Source organism: Rattus norvegicus, chromosome 14 (genome assembly GCF_036323735.1).
Source record: "Rattus norvegicus strain BN/NHsdMcwi chromosome 14, GRCr8, whole genome shotgun sequence".
Classification (NCBI taxonomy): domain Eukaryota; kingdom Metazoa; phylum Chordata; class Mammalia; order Rodentia; family Muridae; genus Rattus; species Rattus norvegicus.
Window position 1 is genome coordinate 28002579 of NC_086032.1, and position 21690 is coordinate 28024268.

Below are 21690 nucleotides of genomic sequence, written 5' to 3' on the forward strand. Positions count from 1 at the left end.
TGTGCAACTTAAACGCTCATGCAACACTGAAAGGACTCGCTGGGGTGTATTTCTATTTTATTTACGTACATGTATGTGCTGGCAAAAGAGGAATTGGGGAATTTGGGAGTGATCACAGTCAAGGGAAGAGCTGGAGGGAAGAGACAGAGGAGAAAAACGATGGAATTATATTTAAATTATATTTAAAAATTCTATACTGAATAAAACAAAAGAGTCATGATATGGCTATTCAAATAACTTAAGCAGAAGCCAGCCTAATACTATTGAAATCATATCCATAAGGTCTTCATTATTTGGCACATTTTTTTAAATAAATGATGGTGCTGTAGTTCAAATGCAAAAGTTTAACCATCAGAAAAGGTATATTTAACTTTAAAAATCCACACCGTTTCATAAAGCTAGCACAGCATGAAAGCTTTTCTCTAAATCTCTGTGCCATTGTTTCCCAGGCAGCCCGGACTGGAGTAATTAGGTTTGCTTCTCTTTGTGAAATCCATTGAGAACAGCTCAGTGGATAATGAATATGAATCAGAAAATCTTCAGCACATTCATTTTTAAGCAGCACTCCACAACGACTGCTGGTTGTGCCTTCATCTCCTCTAGGCAAGAGCAGCACAAGCCCGGGATGCCTGAGCCTGGCTCCTTCACACACTGCCTGCTCACTGGGGGATGTGAATTCAGTTTTGGTAGCTTGTTTTAGTATTTCTATACATGTTAGGCACACAGCAATGTTTCCACTTTATTAGTTAAAATCACATCTCAGAATGTAGAAGAGCCAGAAATCAAGTTTAAGTTTAAGTTTTTTTTAAAGAAATATAACCTCTTGCAATTATTCATGATATTTGAATGACATTTGGAAATGAATCACAATGGAAAATGCTTTAAAAAGCAAAACCAGAGAGTGTAGTGGCTTAGGAGGCACAATTTCTGCCTTAAAATAATACTAATTTTATTTAATGGCCTTCTGAGGAAAAAAATGATTGGCAAAGATTATTTTAAAGAACTCAGTAGTGATTATTTCAAAACACCTCAAAGGATTTCCTTCAAACCATTCATGATGAATTAATAAGACAATTATTTTTAATACAACTGGGATGATTCAGCAATTTAGCGGCAATAGATCAGTCAGTAATAATAAACATCCGATTACTTATTTATAGCTGATAGTGATTTAATGCAAAGCAATATTATAAAAATGTTATAAAGATGTAAAGACATCACATAAGTTTAATAATGTTTGTGATTTTGAAAGGAATGGCCACATTAAGTATTCTCGGGTGCTTATCTGTAGCTTAATTATTTAGATCATACTCTTTATGCTCTAAATCAGTTCATCGTTCTCCTTTTGGTCTCCATACTGACAAGTGACTAGAGCAGAGGTAATCATTTTATGTGCTCAGCAAATGCCACTAGGATAGCTAGGATTTGAAGGTAAACCTGTAAATCAAGTTTGGTACTTATGCTAGCTGCTAAGAATAGACGGTTCACTTGATAGCTGGACATAGGCACTGTTATTTTCCGTTGCATTCTCTGTATCTAGGAAGCGGTTTTCCATAGGTGCACACAAGATCATGAGTCCTAAGCCATGACGGCTAATGCATCTTCAGTCTTAGATTATCTTGGAAGGTAAATTGGCCATCCAAGGGAGTAATTCCAAGGAATAAATAATACTCAAACAAGAATCAGATATGGCATTTGCAGTAAAGAATTTTCTCTAATTTTCCAGTTAGAAATCATGACTCAAAAGTAGACTTTCGAGTTTAGAGAATTTTAAAATTATAATATTTCTAAAAACATCACAGGATTCCTGTGCCTCACTTGCTCAGAGATCTGGGTTTTATCAGACATTCTTTACTCTGAGAAAAATATATTAAAATTCACATTTTGAAAACTACCAGGTCTGTTACAGAAGAACAACTTTTTCTAAAAACGTAATGGGATGAACAATTGACATTGTTAAAAAAAAAAGTACTTAACAGACCTTGACCATGAAATTGCAGGGCAGGAAACATGACTTAACTTTATTATACTTCAAGTAGGGTTATTAGTAACAGTTTTTCTTTCTATCATATTAACAGTCCTGGTCTGAATTCATACATGGGATATTTCTGATGATTTAACTCAAAGTCACCATGGATGAAGCAATCCATGATCCCAGAATGAAATTAACAAGTTAAACTTCAGTTTATGGGTAATTAGCAAGTTTGAGGCTATCCTGGAATATGCAGTAAATATTGGTCAACTAGTATTCAACATGGAGGGCTCTTTATTAGCTAGATCTTGCTAGGTTGGTACCTGTGATATTAAAAAAAATAACTCAAGTCAAGGAGCTTCTTCTGTTTATAAAATGAGAATTATCTTTAAACTTCAAGTTATATCTCAGATCTCTTAGTTGCTTGGTGCTCACTACAAATTATTTGGTAAATTTTATTTTGCAATATAAATAATACATGCATTTTTTTTTGGTTCTTTTTTTCAGAGCTGGGGACCGAACCCAGGGCCTTGCGCTTCCTAGGTAAGCGCTCTAATACATGCATTTAAAAATGGAAATTGAAATCTGATATAACCTAACCTAGAAAAAAAGAAATGTTATCAAGAACTAATTTTTCAAATTTTCTATTACTTGGATATTTTATGTATTTGCATTTCAAATGTTATCCCTTTCCTCTCTCTCCCATACCAACTCTCTACTCCCCATGCTTCTGTGAGGATACTCCCATTCCCATCCTCCCATTCCCACCTCAACCCCTGGGTATTCCTCTACATTGGGGAAACAAGTCTTCACAGGACCAAAGGCTTTTCCTCCTATTGATACTGGGCAATGCCTTGCTCTGCTATATATGTGGCTGGAGTTGTGGGTCCCTCCATGTGTACTCATTGGTTGGTGGTTTAGTCCCTGGGAGCTCTGGTGGGGTCTGGTTCGCTGATACTGTTGTTCTTCCTATAGGGTTGAAAAAGAGGAGGAAATACAGTTAGAAAGAGTGCAGCAGACACTGTCGAAAAGGTCAGTCTCCATCCCATATGCAGCCACCAAACCCAGTCACTGTTGCTGATGTTAAGAAGTGCTTGCAGGGTTGGGGATTTAGCTCAGTGGTAGAGCGCTTGCCTAGCAAGCGCAAGGCCCTGGGTTCGGTCCCCAGCTCTGAAAAAAAGAAAAAAAAAGAAGTGCTTGCTGACAGGAGCCAGATATGGGTGTCCCCTGAGAGGTTCTGCCAGAGTCCCACTGATACAGATGAGGATGGTTGCAGCTAACCTTTGGATTGAACAAGGGAACTCCAATGGAGGAGTTAAAGAACTAATTTTTTACAGTGTGTTTTGTAAAAGATTGTTCAACACATAATTCTGAAAATAATATTTGGCAAGTAATTCCATAGCTTAATTTTATGCAGTAGCCTGGTATATTAGTGTATGTGTCTTAGAAGGGGATGTAGATCCATCATCATGAAATAAATGATAGATTTCTGACAATGCTATGACAGCTGAATTAATGTGTGTGAAGTATTAGTATTGATGATAAACATTAATAAAATGCTAGAGGCAGTTGAACTAAAATTGATGTAAAACAATTTTTGCTTCATTGCAAAAATTTATGCAGTATACCATTTACATTTGACTAAAAGAAGCACTTAATTTTGAAGCAGAATACTACCTACTTTAATATTCTTAGAGAGTTTCATGGATGCTTAGGTCCTTTCTGTTATTACTTTAAAATTTTGCTTGTAGTTCATATTCATGAATTTTAATCTTTAAAAGTTGATATTCCCAAAGGAGCTAAGTATTGTGAAATACACACTACCCACTAATTTGGACTACCCTTTCTTTTAGTGTGTCATTAATAATCTAGCAATTCCAGAAAAGGCTGTGTTTCAATCAAGGCTTAAATTGTATATTGGTTTTTGGGTTGTTTTAAACAAAAGGCATTTTGGACTTTTCTAATGTTACTTTTTCTTGTGACAAATGATAGGAGACTGAAAGTGTACTGTGAGATGTGCCTCCCAGCAATGACAGGGAGATTTCATCCATAAAATATCGACAATATATCTGTCCCAAAAAGTCACGAACAGTCCTAACAATAGTTGACATTAGATGAAAGGTACCTGCCAGGGCCCACCCTCCACAAATAATTAAAAGCAAGGAACAACTTTAGAGAGAAAAGAAATCTTCCCTAAGGTTGAGAATCTTGACTGTGTATCTAATACCAAATGGTAGATCCTAAAGTACGGATACACTCAAGCAATATTAATAAAACTCAGTGATTTGTCTGTCTGTCTGTCATCTGTCTATCTATCTCATTTACAACTCTATCATATATATCTATATCTATCTGTCTATCTAGATATCTGTGTGTGTTTTGTTCATATATATATTAAAAATGGTTAAAGAAGAGTCTGTGATTATGGGAAAGAACAAGAGATGAATATTGGACAGGCAGAAGGGAAGAGAGAAACTGTAAAAATTATATATATATAATATATAATATTTTATGTGTATAAAATTTATTTTTATAGTTTTGTCTTTATCCCACTCCTAGTTCACCCTCTGATAGTTCATTCCTCATCTAATTCCTTCCCCCTCATACTCAATGCTCTCCCACCCTGAACTCCAAGAGGATGTCCCCACCCATCCAACCACACCCAACCTCCAGGCCTCCCTACTCACCGGGTCCTCAAATCTCTGGAGGGTTAAAGCATCTTCTCTCACCGAGGTCAGACAATGGGATGTAATTATATTTAAAAATTAAAAAGGGCATGTCTCAATTCTTCTTTTCCCTTCAACCATTATGGGGTACCAAAAGAAGCTAATACAATACAAAGACATGATTAAAAATCAGTAAATCTTCCCAGAAGGAAGATTTTTTTGTTTTTGTTTTTTGCTTTTGGTTGTTTATATTTATTTAATGTTAAATTGTATTGCAACAATTGTCACAAAAAATGATGTAAACTGGAAAAGAGACTGGTCAGGAGGAGTACAGGTTGGAAAGCACGAGACAGAAAGACAAAATCATGGAGCATGAGTTGATTTAGAAATTGCTATATACATGGAAAGAACTGTGACAGAAGAAATTAATAAGAATAAGGTAAAGATGAATCAAAACAGACAGAGTTGTGACTAGAAGCCAATTCTTTAGGACTTCTGAGCAGTATTATTTGTAGACTCTGCCACATTTCACAGGTCAGTGTCAGTGGAAACACAAATTGTCTTAAAATGAATCAGGTTTTACTACATCTACTTTCACTGACATTTTAAATGACCAGTAGACCCCTCAAAACTATGCCTTGCTTTTTAGAATAACTTACATAAATATTTGAGGAAATAATATAATTTCGTACTTTAATAAAAACTAATTCTACACATATAAAAATGTGAGGCAAGAACACAGTCTCATCTGAAACTTTGTTAAGAAGTTTAATCTTACCAACTAAGATCATCTTGCCCACCACGACATAAATCTTGCTTTGATGTGAGGTAGCTTTGGATGTGGCAATTTTCAGCAATATATTTTCCACTGGACATTCTCCTAAAGAAGGTGTTAGGTTAATTATATTATTGAGGACCATGTGCTGTGAAAAAATGGAATATTCAGTATATCTTTAAGAATGCATCCACTACAAAAGTTTAGTAAGAGATAGCTGTTGATTACTTCTCTACAGATTGAACTAACATACATCCAGTACACAATCATGAGTCGTAATTTTCCTGAGTATTCTTCCATAATATTTTGGTTTTTATGTTAGCCAATCCAAATCATAGAAAGTAATTAATACACTTCTCTCATTATAATGGAAAATGAAAATAATTGAAGTGAATATCTATATAATGTTGCACCACAGTTTTCTATAAGAGTTATGATCTGGAGATAGGGGTGGGTGCAGAACACCCTGTTAGAGACAAAGGGGAGGGTTATGGGGTGGGGGGGGGGTTCCTGAAGGGGAGAATGGGAAGGGGATAACATTTGAAATGAAAACAAATAAAATGATTAATAAATTAAAATAAAAAGAGTCAGGATCTGGCACTGGGGTTTCTGTATTTGTTTCTATCTGCTGAAGGAAGAAGGTTCTTTAGTGATAACTGGGAAGACACTGCTCTGTAGGCCCAGCAGCATGTCCTTAATAATCATTTTATTGCCTCATTCCTTTATACAATGGCCCTTAAACTTCACAACGCTGGGAACCTTTAACATGGTTTCTCATGCTGCAGTGATACTCACTCATACAGTTATTCCATTGCTACTTCATAACTCCAATTTTTCTACTTTTACGAATTGTAAATATTTGATATACAGGATATCTGATATATGAGCACTCTTTAAGGGTGATTAAAACGTCCGAAGGAGTCTTAACCCACACACCGAGAACCAATACTTTACCAGAAGAGTAGTGTTTAGTATTCCCCTAGGTCCCTGGCCTGTCTACTCAGGGTCTTGGGCACCAAGCAGCGCCAAACATGGGTTCTGTGTCTAAAGTGGTACTTATTCCAACTTAGGTACGGTTGGTACTTAAATCAAATTAGATGTTGGCCAAAAGCTTTGTGCCACCAGTGTAGCTTGCAGAAAAGTCCCCATTGTAGATATAATGGATGTAGCTTGATTGGTGTTTACATATCTTTTTGGTAGCTTGTAAAGTCTCTTCCAATACCATGAACATTATTCTTTAATGAAAGGGCTCTATGTACGCATCTTAACGACTGTTCCATGAATAACTTTATATTTATTCATTAGTTAGAAGTATGTAGTAGAAGTATGTAGAAGTGTGTATGTCTTCCTGTGTGCATATGTTTATGTAACAGTATGTAAGTAGAGTTCAGGGGATGATTTAAAGTAGTTGTGTCAGCTGTTTCCTTCCTTTCACAATGCACTTCTCAAGGACTGATTCAGGTAGACAGATTTGTCAGTAAGTGCCTTTTCATGCTGCTCAACTTATTGGCCATCATGAATTTTCAATTAGATTATATATATATATATATATATATATACATTATGTATATATATGTATATGTAAATATGTGCATATGTGTATGTACTCCATATAATATTGTAATAGTGCTTAATATATCAAATATTAAGGGCACTATAAAATTCTCTTCATATATCCTATTTTCATTAGAAATATTTCATTCTTCATATGAAAAGGGTCAAAAATTTAAATACTTGATTTTCACCTCCCTTAGATTATTTTATAATGAGAAAATGGCTAAATATTACAGTCATGACATAATAAAACCATTATCAACACATTTTTTTTACAAAATACTAAAGTTTTGGTTTCTGCCTTTCTGCTGATTTATATATGACAAATCCTGGAGATTTTATGGACAAGCTTATAAAGATTACATGTTTTCCTGAAACTAGCTGTATATTTGGTAACAGTGTATTTACCACATGAAGACATGGCAGTTGTCTGTTGGCTAACAACAGTAGCTCTAAAATTAGATATTTGTAGGGAGTTGAGTCTCAATTGTCTTTCTTAATTTACATTATTAAGATCATTTATTGAGTTTATATAGTAGAGAGTGGCTCATTATATGTACCATTCAAGGACTGGTTTCGAAACTCAATAACACTAATTTATTTTCTAAATTTTCAAGTTTGATACTTTAGGTCTTAATTTATGGTATTATTTGACAAACATGTGCAAGATCAAAAGGGGCATATTTTCAGCTTTTTGTCTTAGAACCTCTATTGGAATTTTATGACACTGCCAAGGAAACACAGAAGCAACTATTGGCCACATATAAGTGAGCGAATGTAGCTGTAGTCCAACAAAACTAATTCATAAAAATCATGAGGTCAGCTGATCAGTTTCTCAGCCTCTGATTTAGGAGAGTTTTTTATTTATTATCTACATGTATCATTCAAACTTGAAGATTCATTAGGTGTGGGGTGAAACAGCCTTACTATAAATAAAGAAATCATGAATTCCAGATTTGTGTGATAAGTAAATCCATTTGTACTACTAGATGGTAGATGCTGACAGCTGACAGACATAACAACACTATTTAGAAAATCAATAGTACTAGAGCAAAACCCTGAGCATTAATGTAGGTATATTTTTTAGTGTCCAAAGTAATGTAATGGAAAAAGCCAAGACAGTTTTACTTGTTTACTTCTTTTCAGATTATAGAGACTGGATCCGGGGTCTACCAAATGCTGCAGGACTATTTTCCTACTAAGCTATGTGTTTTGCCCTCCGTTTTCAACTGAAGGTGGCATATCAACTCTATCGTACTCTGATTTTAAATATCTAACTAGTCTACATGTTTTGTCCATGTGTTACTGTATTAAAACTCCTTATTAGATTCATAGCAATTTAATTAAGACACTAATGTTTTACATAGATGAAGGCCTAAAGTAGATGTGCTGATTTGGAATATGTATTTCTTTTATATTTGTTTAATTTTTGTCCACTGTAAGTAATAATTTATTTAAAATGTTCCCAACATATTCTTTGAGTACTGTCTTGAGATGGGCACTAAAAAAGATGTAGTCAGGGCCTGTACTCCTTGTAAAAGCTTTTATACTTTTACATTCTCATTCATGCCCAGAAACTTTGCATGCTTGTAAAATTAGATAGGAAGTTTAGGGAATGTCAGTGCATAAGGTAAGAAACTTGAGACATAAACTGTAGAAACTGGAGGAAAAGTATCATGACTTGATATAGCTTCATTCATTCTAAGTTAGAATGAGGCAGAAACAAAGAATGAGCTAACACACCAGGGCAGAAGGGGATCATGCCAATGGACCCAGTGAAGTCCCTACATTTGCAAAGAAATGGGATGTATACAATTAATAGCAATATTCCTAACTGATTTAGTACTGAATTACTTTTTCCTTTGTTCAAGTAACTTGACTCAGAACTAAAAGCCTGGCTCTCACCAGAAGGTATCTGTCTGGTGTTCTGTCTTTGACTTGACAATCTTATAGACACAGTGATTTGTTCTAACTGTCCAAATAGATTAAGACAAGATTCATACTTGAACTCTAATGCTGCTACTCTATGTCAAGCACTTAACAGAACTGATCGACTAAGGCAATGTCAAAGAGTGCACACAGAGTGTCAGGTTGAAGAGTTCAGACCCACTGGAATAAGAGCTATGGCTACACAACCTGTTCTACTTAAGAGTAGCTTCTCTAGTTTATATTTAGAAAGTGTGATGAGAAGGGGGAGGATGAGTGATGTGACATAAACATGAATGTTAAAGCTCTTGAAGTTATTAGGCTGAGCTATAAGTCTGGTTTTAGTACATGTAAGCTTTATTACGGTGACTTGGTTTTGTGGTATTAGAAGCAGTAATGATATTTATATCATAAGGTTATGAGAACCCTAATACCTAGGCAACAGATGGATGTGTAATGTCATATGTTTCTGGAGAAAATTATTACAACAGTTTTTTCAAGTGGGAAATACTGGTATTATTTTTAAAGCCACATGTGGATAACTAAATGTGCCATTACTTTGACAGGTGAGAAAGACAAAGAGTGACCACAAGAAATGTATGGGTTAGTGATAGCAATTACAGCATTCAAGCCTCACACACTGGGTAGTTAAGGATGAAGGGAGATTTTTGACGGTTGAATTATATTAAGAATAATACCTGTGATTTAATGTAGATGAGGTGTACTTTGTATGATATATGGAAGCATCCACATGACCGGTTGAGGAATGGCCCTGGAAATGTAGTAGATGTACTCATTACACGTAAATTTTATCCATATGGTATTGATTTATAACTGTGGTACTTGACTTCCTGTGTGAAGGCAATGGTCAAAACAAAACCAAGGAATCAGGAAATACATTACTGAATACAATATATTATGACTCACTTATTTCCTTTTTAAAAATACTTGAGATTTTATTTATAATCTGTAATTTCATTTTTTAAAAAATTACCTTCATTTTTCTTGGATATTTTATGTATTTACATTTCAAATGCTATCTATCCCTTTCCCCCCTCTCCTAAACCCCTTCCCCTTCCCCCTGCTTCTATGAGGATGCTCCCACTCCTACCTCAATGCCCTGGCATTCCCCTAAATTGGGGGAAATGAACCTTCCCAGGATCTTTATATAGCTTTCTTTACCTTTTTTATATGTTTCTTGGAGATCATTACAAAATTTCCAAAACTAACAACTTCAGGTCTAAACTCAAAAAGATACCAGTTCAGTGATACTTAATCTTGAATAAAAAAATAAGCAATATTTTTCTGAAACTTTTGTTTCTTGATATAATAAAATGGAGTGATAAAATCCTTTAGTGTGTGGAAGACTGTTCAGATTTTTAGGATTATTTTATTTTTCTAATGTTTATTAGTTCTTTTTAGGTTTTTTATAATGAGATTTTAAAATACACATTCTCTTTATCCCTCTTTTCAGATCCATCCCTCTTTCTCTACCCACCTAGCATGTATTATCTTTTAATGTATTTTTAAAGTCCATAAAGTATAATTTGTACTGCACATATACTCTTGAATTCTAATATTTATCGGAGGGTAATCACATCATCAGTATTCACACACATAAAAGACTCTAACTCTTCTTCTTCCAGAACTTGCCAACTGTCAATATTTACTTAGTTAATGGTTGTAATTTGTGCCTACTTCTGCTATGCATGCTGGGAGTTTTTCCTAGTCTGAGTTTGCACAAGTCTAGTTTGCACAGTCTACTGTATTTTTTTTTTTGGTTCTTTTTTTCGGAGCTGGGGACCGAACCCAGGGCCTTGCGCTTCCTAGGCAAGCGCTCTACCACTGAGCTAAACCCCCAACCCCCAGTCTACTGTATTTTTACCAATGCTATTACTCTTTGCTGCCCAGCAAACAGTACAAAGTTTTACACTGCCTCTGACCCTTAAATTCTTTCAGCTTCCACTTATTCAATGATCTCTGAGACACTTGAAGAAAGATTATGTCATGTCCAATGTAAGTCTAAGCACATCACAGTGTCTTCTTTGTTACTTTTTGATCAGTTGTGATTTTCTGTGTTAAGTATTATGTACTGAAAAATGAAGCTTCTAGTCTATTAAAGTCATGCCTACATGAAAGTGAGGTAAACAGGCAAAAAAGGAGGACAATAGCTGGGTAGAGAAGCTATAATCAAAACGAGATCCAATGAGTCAAGGTTTTATTTTCAATTTGATTGTTATTTGTGATTATTTTTACAGTAGTGTATAATTAACTAAGGTAAAATGTTATTATCTTCTAATATTTGTATTTTGACCATACTTACAACAGAATTCCAGGTTTTGTCTTGCTCCCTAAGAAGATCATGTGGAATATTTGCTACCAAGATATTCTCCATTCTATCCACACTATAACTATCTGAGAAGAGTTAAGGGATACTTTCAGTAGCTACAACGAGAGGAAAACGGACTCAAAAATAGTTAGTGAATGGTAAAATCAATAAAGCCTGAAGCCTGAGTGAATATTGCTGCTCAAAGAGGGCAAGAGATTTAAGATTGTATTTTCCTTTATTTTCCCTCCTGATTTTTAGCATGACATGTTGAGTTAGAGGCTGTTCAAAGGAGATCAATTGCAGTAAGAAAGATGATTTGACTTACACTACACATTGAAATCCTGTTGACTATGACATAGCCTAATAAATTGTCAAAAATAAACCAATTAGAAGATACTATAAGCCATAGGAATATTTTTTTGACTGCAGCTGTGTATTTACAAGTCTTAAAATGTAAATTGTATTCCATAGTGATGGGTCAGAATTTAGTCAGTTGGAAAGAAGATGACAAAAATTGATTTTGTGATTGATTAAAAAACAGTAGCATATGAGATATCATAAGAACAATTTTACATTAATAATTATTAAACTTTCAAAAGAAAATAAGAGAAAATAAGGTTTCTCTGGTGAAGTTTGACACTATTCAATAGTTTCTAGAGATTTACGTATAAGGCTAAATGTAAGTCACTAGGAAATAATTGAATACTATGTTTATTTAGCAATATAATAATAGAATTTTTTCTCTAGGGACTATGACCTTTAAAGACATAAGTTCACAGCCTTGGCAATGGTGCAATATATGGATTTCAACTTGTAACAGGCCCAAATCTAATCTGGATTTCACACCACCAATGGACCATTGGCTTTTTTGTTTTGTTTTTGACTTTTCTTCTTTATTTTTAATTGGATATTTTATTTCTTTACATTTCAAATGTTATCACCTTTCCAGGTTTCCCCTATGGAAATCTATTATCCCATCATCCTGCTTCTATGAAGGTGCTCCCCTATCCACCTGACCACTCCCACCTCCCCGCCTTGGCATCAAGCCTTCAAAGGGCCAAGGGCCTCTCCTCCCATTGATCTCCAACAAGGCCATCCTCTGCTACATATGCAGCTGGAGCCATGGGTCTTTCCTTGAGTACTTTTTGTTGGTGGTTTAGTCCCTGGGACCCCTGGGGGCTCTGGCTAGTTGATATTATTGTTCTTCTTATGGGGTTGCAAACTCCTTCAGCTCTTTCAGTACTTTCTGTAACTCCTCCATTGGTTTTTCTTACTAGGGTTGCCAATTATGGAGCTAACAAAGCTCACACTATACATAGTTCCTCCCAGTGCCATAAAAACTAGCGCGTAGAGGTGAAACTTCCAAGTGAGTATCACCTTGTTGTCTACATACTCTATTACTCAAGTATGCACTGTCTCTAGCAATAGGATATTACTCTGGTTCTAGACCATGATCTGTAGACATGATCCATGATGATTGACTATATATCATGTCTGGGGTCCTATTGGATTTCTCTGACAAACATTATCAAAAGAAATGTACCATTTCTGGCACTGGGCTTTTTATTAGTGTGTGGTGATTAGTATGATATTAAAACTTATTATAGGATAGCTCAATTTAGTTTTTATAAAAATGGATAGCAACATATTTTATGAAGTTTCAGTGGTAATAGGTTTCTTTAAAATGTCTTCAGGGTATATTTAGTGTTACTTTTCTTTCTCATTTTCCTTCATCTATCCTGCTTCCTATTTTTCTTCTCATTACTATTAAGAATCTTAAAACACGATACTATTGTCAATTTTACCAAAGTTTTACACTTTCAGTGGAAGTTTCAAATTTTTCAGAATACATTTATTCATAATGTTCTCTCATTGATTTTATCACCTGTGTGTTATTTAGTACAGCTGATTTTCATTAGTAAGGTTACATATCTTCCTATTTTGGTTTTATCCCCATTAATAGATTTTATTTTTCTGAAGCCTTTTATTCTTTCATTTGATACATTGATTCTGTACTTTAAAAATATTTTTATTGTATTTTAGTTGCAAAAGAATCTAAACATTTCTCTATTTCTATCTCTATTAATATACCACACGAAACTGCATGGATTTGTGTGGGTGTGAATGGTTGTGTGGGCATGGTGTGATGATATCCATGTGAAGGTGAAAGGACGATCTTATAATTTATAGAAATTTTGATTCTCTCCATACAGATCCCTGGGATGGAACTCAGGTCATCAAACCCAGTAGCACCAGTAGTAAGAACCTTCCCCTACCTGAATATATTCATATACATATACATATACATATACATATACATATACATATACATATACATATACATATACATACACACACATATGAATGACATGGGATTGAACATGAGGACCAGGCTTGTCTTTAACTCACAGATTCTGTTTCTCTTGTGCTGGAATTAAAGATATTGCCATTGACCTTATTCTGATCCTGTTTAGATCACCATGGTGCTAACATATCATAATGCAACATCCCTCTCATTAATAGAAGACATTTTTTCTGCAAATATCCTGGTTTGCAGACCAGCTGTAACAATGTTTCTAAGACCTTTCCAAACTCTCTGAGTTTTAAGAGATGTGTTTGTAATGTAGATGTATAGTTAGCAACAGCACAGTGTTTTGTTCTTTACACGTTACCACTTGTGGGTTTCTGTAATTTTCTTCAGCTGTTGTAAGAAGAAATTGTTGCAAAGTTTCCTTATATATGGATATAAAGTATTTATAGTGCAGCAATCAATGGCACTGGTTTAGTAGAATGATAGTAGTAGGTTCTTCTCCAGAGTTCTGGTCCTCTTCAGCCATCAGTAGTGGTCAGTTTTACTTTGTCAGGCATGAGTTCACCACTACTTAACAGCTGTTGGTTACTTCAAAGATGTATTGGCCGCTATTGTGTCATCGAACATATCTTTCTTGCCTGAGCATTTTTGAGATTGAAGACTTCTAGAACAAGGGCTACAGGCAACTTGTGGTGGCTAAAGAAGAAAAAAAATTCTTCCTGGAAAAACCTCAGAACAGTTTTTCCAAACCCAAGCTGAGCCCTAAACACATTGGAACTGTTCTAGACTCAGCAATTATATGCATGTACATACATGTTTGTGTGTATAGGTGTGTGTGTTTGTGTATATGTGTATGTGTGTGTTTAAAACCATTAGGAATTTAAAAAAAGAGCAGAGGGCATAAAATGAGTTAAAAGGTGAGAGGGAGGAATAGAAACCATAAAACTATGGTGCTCTTGTATGGAATTCCAACAGAAAATTAAACTTAAAGCTATCAAATCTTAGTCCTCCAGGAGTGGCTCCCTTACTATGTTTTTAAGTATACATATTGTTGAAATCAAAGACATTAGCTGTTTTTAATAAATTTATATTTAATCAATTTCACTCTAAGCTTTTCTCAGTTGGATGTGTTAATGGGTTGATTTCAAGAATATTCTGTAATTCTTCAACTCATCATTTAACTTTGTTAGGATTCATTTACTTTTAAGTTATGCATAAAATTATTCTTCTGTCTTTTCAGAGCTTCAAGAGACTAAACAACCAAAAAGCATACACGGATAGATCTGAGGATCCTGGCAGACATTTAGGAGAGCACTGACTTGTTTGTCTCAGTGGAAGAGGGTGCACCTAATCTTGGAATTGATGCCCAAGAAACGGAAAAGATACATGGGAGGAACGGGAGGGCACCCTCTCAGAGGTAAAGGGGAAGAGATATGGGGAAAGAACTCTGAAAGACGAGGAGGAGAAGCAATATTTGGGATGCAAATAATTATAAAAAAAGAAAAAAAAGTTGCTATGGGTGGAGGGATTTGTAAGTGTGGATTTGTAAGTATAAGAGGAAAGGATTGAGTGGGCTGTGATAGGGATATAAAGAGAATAAAAACATACATTATTGAAGAAAAGTAAAATATTCAAAAAAGAAAGAAATTAACAGCAAAAAAAAGCAAAGAAAACAATCCTATTCCCCTACTATCCAAAGCTGGGATTTATCTTTATCAAACCTTGTACAACTGTTTACAAAGGACTGATGGTTGATATTAAGGTCACTGCAGTTACATAATTGACTACACTTAATGTTACAGTTGAATGGAAGCAAATAGATTTGAAAGACAATGCTTCAGTGTATTAAGAATTCTGTTACAACTGACATACTTGTATCCTACAAGTTTAGTTTTTCAACGAGCCTTATTTCATTGTAGGTGTTGCTGGGTAGCCTTGAGCAGAAGAAGGCTAAAGTCTGTTCGAAGAATTTGTAGTTTGTCTGATATATGCACACTTTCGATGAAAATAAAAACGGGACTGAACCCTGCAGCTAAAGAAGTATTGTAAATACAGAACAGGGGGAAGATTTCAGCACTAAACTGCTGTTGCAGAACTAACTGCAAATTAAAGGAAACATCTCAAATTGGTGATATCTTGTTTTTTGGGGTTTGGAGCATGTGTCATCCAAATCATTTTATGACTTTCTATTCACAATGACAGCTGTCAGTGTTAAGCAAACAAACAAACAAGCAAACAAACCAAACAAACAAGCCCAAGGAACAACCTACTCAACATCTGTTCTTGTTCTATTCAGCTGTTATAACAGTTTTTTTCATTACAGCCTTTCTAATGACAAGAATTGGAAATTAGGAAATGAATTTTAGATACCAAACTAAGTTTAACTCTTGCATTATGTAGCTAATCTGCCAAATCACACAAATTAAATGCATGTGTTTTATTTTGTATTTTATTTCTTAATTTTAAAAAGCTATCTTGGGAGAAAGAGAGGATGGGGAGGGACAAAATGAGGTATGGGAGGAGATAGAGGAGATTTACAGTGGGTCAGGAAATTGAACGGAGAGAGGTGTGTAACAATGGGATGGGGAATTGTGGGTAGCAACAGAAAGTCCCAGATGCCAGGAAAGCAAGAGCTTCCCAGGACTCCATGGGGATGACATTGGCTGAAATACCCCACAAAGGGGAGGGAGAACCTGTGGAGACAATATCCACAGGATAGGCATGGCCTTCTAGGTGAGGGATGGGGCTACCCACCCATCTCCAAAAGTTTAATCCAGAATTGCTCCTGTCTAAAGGAAATACAGGGATAAAGAGTGGAGCAGAGTCTGAAGGAAAGGGCATTCAGAGACTGCCCCAACGGGAGATCCATCTAATATACAGACACCAAACCCAGATACTATTGCTGATGCCAAACAGTGCTGACAGGAGCTGAATATGCATGTCTCCTGAGAGGCTCTGCCAGAGACTTACTGATACGAATGAGGATGCTTGCAGCTAACCATCAGACTGAGCACAGGGATCCCAATGGAGAAGTTAGGGGAAGGACTGAAGGAGCTGAAGGACCCTTATCTGGCATTAGTGGGAGAGGGGGTCCTTAGTTCTGTGAAGGCTTGATGCCCCAGTGTAGAGGAATGGTAGGGCGGTGAGGGAGGAGTGGATGGGTGGGGGAGTACCCTCATAGAAGCAGGGTAAAAGGCAATGGGATAAGAGATTTTTAGAGGGGGAAACCAGGAAGGAGATAACACTTGACATGTAAATAAATAAAATATTTTATTTAAAAAAACAATATTATGGGGTCAAACAAATTTTGTAAATATGAAACAAATTGACATAACTGTCATTGTTACATAGGTAACTTTTTTGTCTTTCTTTTGGTGAAAGGCAACTAAAAAAAATAATCATTACCATGAATCCCCCAGAAAGAACACCTAAAATGTACATTAAGTCACTAACCTATTTATTGTTTTATTTTTTTTAGTAGAAACATTCTTGTTCTTTTTTTTCTTTTTTTTAATCTATAAAATTATCCCCATTATGGTAAACTCTTCGACTTTTTTATATTCCACAGCTCCTCCCCCTGTCTCCAAGAGGATGTCCTCATCCCCACCCAACCCTAGCAGACCTCCCCACTCTGTGGGGCCTCAAGTCTTTTGAGGGTTAGGTGCAATACCTCTGATTGAGTCCATACCCGGAAGTCCTCTATTATATGTGTGTTGGGGCCTCATATCAGCTGGTGTATGCTGCCTGGTTGGTGGCTCAGTGAAAGATCTCCGGGGTCCAGGTTAGTTGAGACTGCTGGTCTTCCTATAGGGTCACCCTCTTCCTCAGCTTCTTTCAACTTTTCCCTAACTCAACCATAGTGCTTACCAGCTTCTGCTCATTGGTTGCGTGTAAATATCTGCATCTGACACTTTCAGTTGCTGGTTGGGTCTTTCAGAGGACAGTCAGGATAAGCCCTTTCTGTGAGCATTCCCTAGCCTCGCTGATAGTGTCAGGACTTCTGGTCTACCCTTGAGCTGGATCCACATTGGGCCTGTCACTGGACCTCCTTTTGCTCAGGCTCTTCTCCATTTTTATCCCTGAAGTTCTTTCAGACAGGAACAATTCTGGGTCAGAGTTCTTGACAGTGTGATGGCAACCCCATCCCTGCACTTGATGCCCTGTCTCTCTACTGTAGGTGGGCTCTACAAGTTTACTTTCCCCACTGCAGGGCATTTGATCTAAGGTCCCCCCTTTGAATCTTGAGAGTCTCTCACCTCCCAGGTTTCTGGTATATTCTAGAAGGTACCCTACCTCCTACAGCCTGAGGTTGTCTGTTTCCATTATTTCCGCTTGCCCACAGGGCTTCAGTCCTGCCCCACACCCTGCCTAGTATCTGTTGCTTAGCAGCCTAGATCATAACATCTGTCCATTCCCTCTTTATTCTAATGAAATCCATTGTTTTGGATGCTCATTTTAATAATAAATAAATGAATAAAAAATAATAAAAGTGGATATTGGTTTTTCTATTGAATCTTAATTGAATCTTATTGAATCATATTTCATTCAGTGATTATAATTCTCACTAGTGGTTTTCATGTGAGTGGCCTATGTTATATGCTAGAATTTTCCTTTGATACTTAAACTACTGATCTTTGTTCTTTTTTAGTTTAATTTTGAGATTGTAACACAATTGCATTTTTGTTCCTTACTTCAAATGCTTCCAGATACCTTTCCCAGTCCTTAAACTTCATGGTCTCCTTTTTTATTATTAGTTATTGCATGTATGTCTTTGTTTGTATATAAATATGTACATATATAATATTAAATATAACATGTTGAGTTTATCTAATGTTTCTTTTATGTGTTTTTTCAGAGGGGATTACTTAGCACTGGACAAACCCAGAAGCAATGGTATTTTGACATCAAAATATTGAAGTTTATAACATAATTTTCTACTGTATTAGTGGTTTGTGTATGAGAGATCAGTTTGGGTTAATTGCCATAGCTGCATTAAAATTTATGTAGGTACTCAAACAGAAAATTGGATATACTACATATGACCCATATACTACATACTAGAATAAACATTCAGCAGTAATTAAGAGACTGAGGTCATCCTTATACGTGTTCTCAATGTCATAGAAGGCTTCCTTCTGCATTCAATCAAGAATATAAACAATAAAAAAATTACTTATGTTTTGAAAAATGTGCCTAGGAATTTTTGAAACAACAAGAGGGCCATTGTTTCTGTCAGATCTCACTAAATTTTATTAAAAAGTGATTTACATAATCATTGGGTGACAACATATCTGAGAAACATTTATGTTTTTATACTTAGTCATGCATGAGTACTATGCAAATTTATTTTGATTAATTTGGTTTTATTGCCTGATTTGATTATAAAATACTGGGGCAAATCTGCCTATTAAAGCTCACTATGTGGATGAATTTTGTCGTGTCCCATGCCCTTTAATTACTAATGTTGATAATTTCATGAAATTCTGATAATAATTTACAGTTGTGTGTGATGACATGAATAATGGATAAAGAGAACAATCTATATTTACAGTCAATATAGAAACTATTTGGTACATATATATTATAGTTTGAATTATAACTTTTAAACTATATGAATTTTTAAATGGAGCTATTAATAATAAATTAACAGTATTGATAAAACGACTATCAAATTTGCTAAAAAGAGAGGCCAGGATATAGATTATATGGTCTGATTAGTAGATGTCTAATTTACAACATAAATAGTGCATGGTAGCATACATCTGTTATTCCAAATTTCTAGAAGTAGAAAGAAGAAGATCAGAATATGAAGAACATTCTTGGCTACAAAATGGCTTAGAAGTCAGTTTTAGCATACACGAAACTCATGTCAAGAAATAAAGTACTTCGAAAATAGGTCATCAGATTTTAGATATGTAATTAGTATATCCACAATTATTATAAGTTAAATTTTATATAATTGACTTATACAACTTTAGTTAATTTCAGCCCGGAAAGAATCCCTATAAAATGTCTATGTGATTGGCAAAATTATATAAACACAAGATATCTATTGTCACTAGGTCTTAAAACATGAGCTATAGTAGTATATAGTACTACGCATAGAGGGCTGACAGTTGTTTTACACATTCGGTTTTACTGTAATACTTCCCAATGTCTAAATGAGGCCACCAAATCACAGAAATGTTCAAAAATCAGCAAGAAAGTAAAAATATGCTGCTTAAGATCAGGAAAACAGGGTTAGATCTGGACCTTATTTGGTATGTGTGTTTTGGGAGAGGGCATATACACATATAAGGTATATGTGCATGTAGGATATAGGAACATTAAGGAGTTGAAGTACATATGCCAGTCTCTTTGTCACTCGTGTGTGTGTGTGTGTGTGTGTGTGTGTGTGTGTGTGTGTGTGTGTGTGTCACAAAAGAGGATTTTGGGCATTCTCTCCTTTTGGGGATTCTTCACCAAGTTGCCTTGAGAAAGAATTTCTCACTGAACCTGGAGTAAGATCGGAAGCCAGAAGAACACAGTGACTGTCTTAGTTAAAGTTGTACTGCTGTGAACACACAACATGACCAAGGGAAGTCTTATGAGTCTTACAGTTTCTGAAGTTCAGTCCATTATCACCAGTACAGGAACATGGCAGGATGCAGGCAGGCATGGTTCAGGCAGAACTGAGAGTTCTACATCTTCATCTGAAAGCAACTAGGGGAAGACTCATTTCCAGACAGCAAGGAGTAGGATCGTAAAGCTAATGCCCTCAGTAACAAACACCTACTTCAACAAGGCCACCCAGCACCAACAAGGCTGGTGCCACTCCCTGCGCTAAACATATACAGACCATCACAGTGACCTTCCAGTTCTCATCCCACCACTGGGTTACAGAAAACACGTGAAGATGCCTATTCTATTTGTTGTCTTGCTTCAGAGATTTGAACTCAGGTTATTTTTAATTTGCTTGGAATAAACATTTAATTACAATGAGGTAAAATTTAGAGAAGCAAGATAGTTATAGTGCTTATAAAGAAAAGTTAAATACTAAATGTAAAAATTTGAATCATGGTTATTATAAAAGGTATACTAAAAGGAGTGAAGATAAATGATAATTTCATTTTAAAAATAAGTGATTTAACAAAAAAATTACAGAATGAAGGAATGGTAATTGCGAAATTGAAGCAAAGAGAAAAATAGAAAAGAAAATATTAATAAAGGAAGAATCTTGTAAGAGAATCCAAATGCTGAACGAGTGTTTTACTCATAAACTACTTCTATGATTATAATGAACTCATTCAATGGTATATCCAGTGCCATATCATGAGGATAGACTTTATAAAGGAGCAATATTTGATAGAGGGAAGCAATATTTATTTTTGGAAATTCTCTCCATAATTTGACACAAAAGAGAATTCAAGGAATTTTGAAATTGTTAGTAGAAAAAGGTGAATAAAATGAGTAACCATGGAAAAACAGCACATTCAAATCATTAATATCTACTATTGACAGTACTGTTTGTATTGTCATGAATTTGTTTTTGAAATGATAGCATCGTTGCAGCATTACTCCTCCCTTTTCTTCCTTCAACTCTTCGAAGCTCTCTCACATTCATGACCTCTTTTTTGTTAATTGTTATTATAGTTTAATATTAATTTTTAAATGATTATTTTGTACATTTTTTATGCTTGAAATGTTTTTAAGACATTATAATGTATTCAGCTATCTATGAGAACTCATTTTGTATTTAAAAATTGCCTGCAGGTCTGTAACAACCCCTGTGAACCTAATTAAAAAGTGGAGTCTACTGGAGAACCAAGATTTGATGAGACATTACTGTGTTTAAATCATCAACATTTTGGAAACAGCTTTTCCCATGACCCCTGAAAGTGATCACTAATAGAAAGGCATTACAAACACAACCAACAGAATTAGAAATATTCTTAATGTGTTTAGCTTGTCTGTTCATTTTCTCAAGTCAATGCTCCCAATAGTGATGATGCTAAATCTTAATAAAGGTAGGTGAAGGTGAAAGAGAATAAGAGAAAGAACAGACGAGTCCAACGGTAACACAAAAGCATTGTCAGCAAACACAGTGTTGCCATCTTGTGTGTCACAAGAGAAAACAGTTCCTGGTTTTACTGCCCCTTACTAGCTGAATTGTTAACA

At 35.4% G+C, this 21690-nt stretch overlaps 1 long non-coding RNA gene across 1 annotated transcript; it reads left to right on the forward strand.

Moving 5' to 3' along the window:
- The first annotated feature begins 2944 nt into the window (after window positions 1-2944).
- On the forward strand, window positions 2945-15658 carry LOC120096528 (uncharacterized). The gene is made up of 3 exons (XR_005493038.2): window positions 2945-3004; window positions 14774-14950; window positions 15453-15658. It is a non-coding gene; the product is annotated as an uncharacterized LOC120096528 (long non-coding RNA).
- The last annotated feature ends 6032 nt before the right edge of the window (window positions 15659-21690 follow it).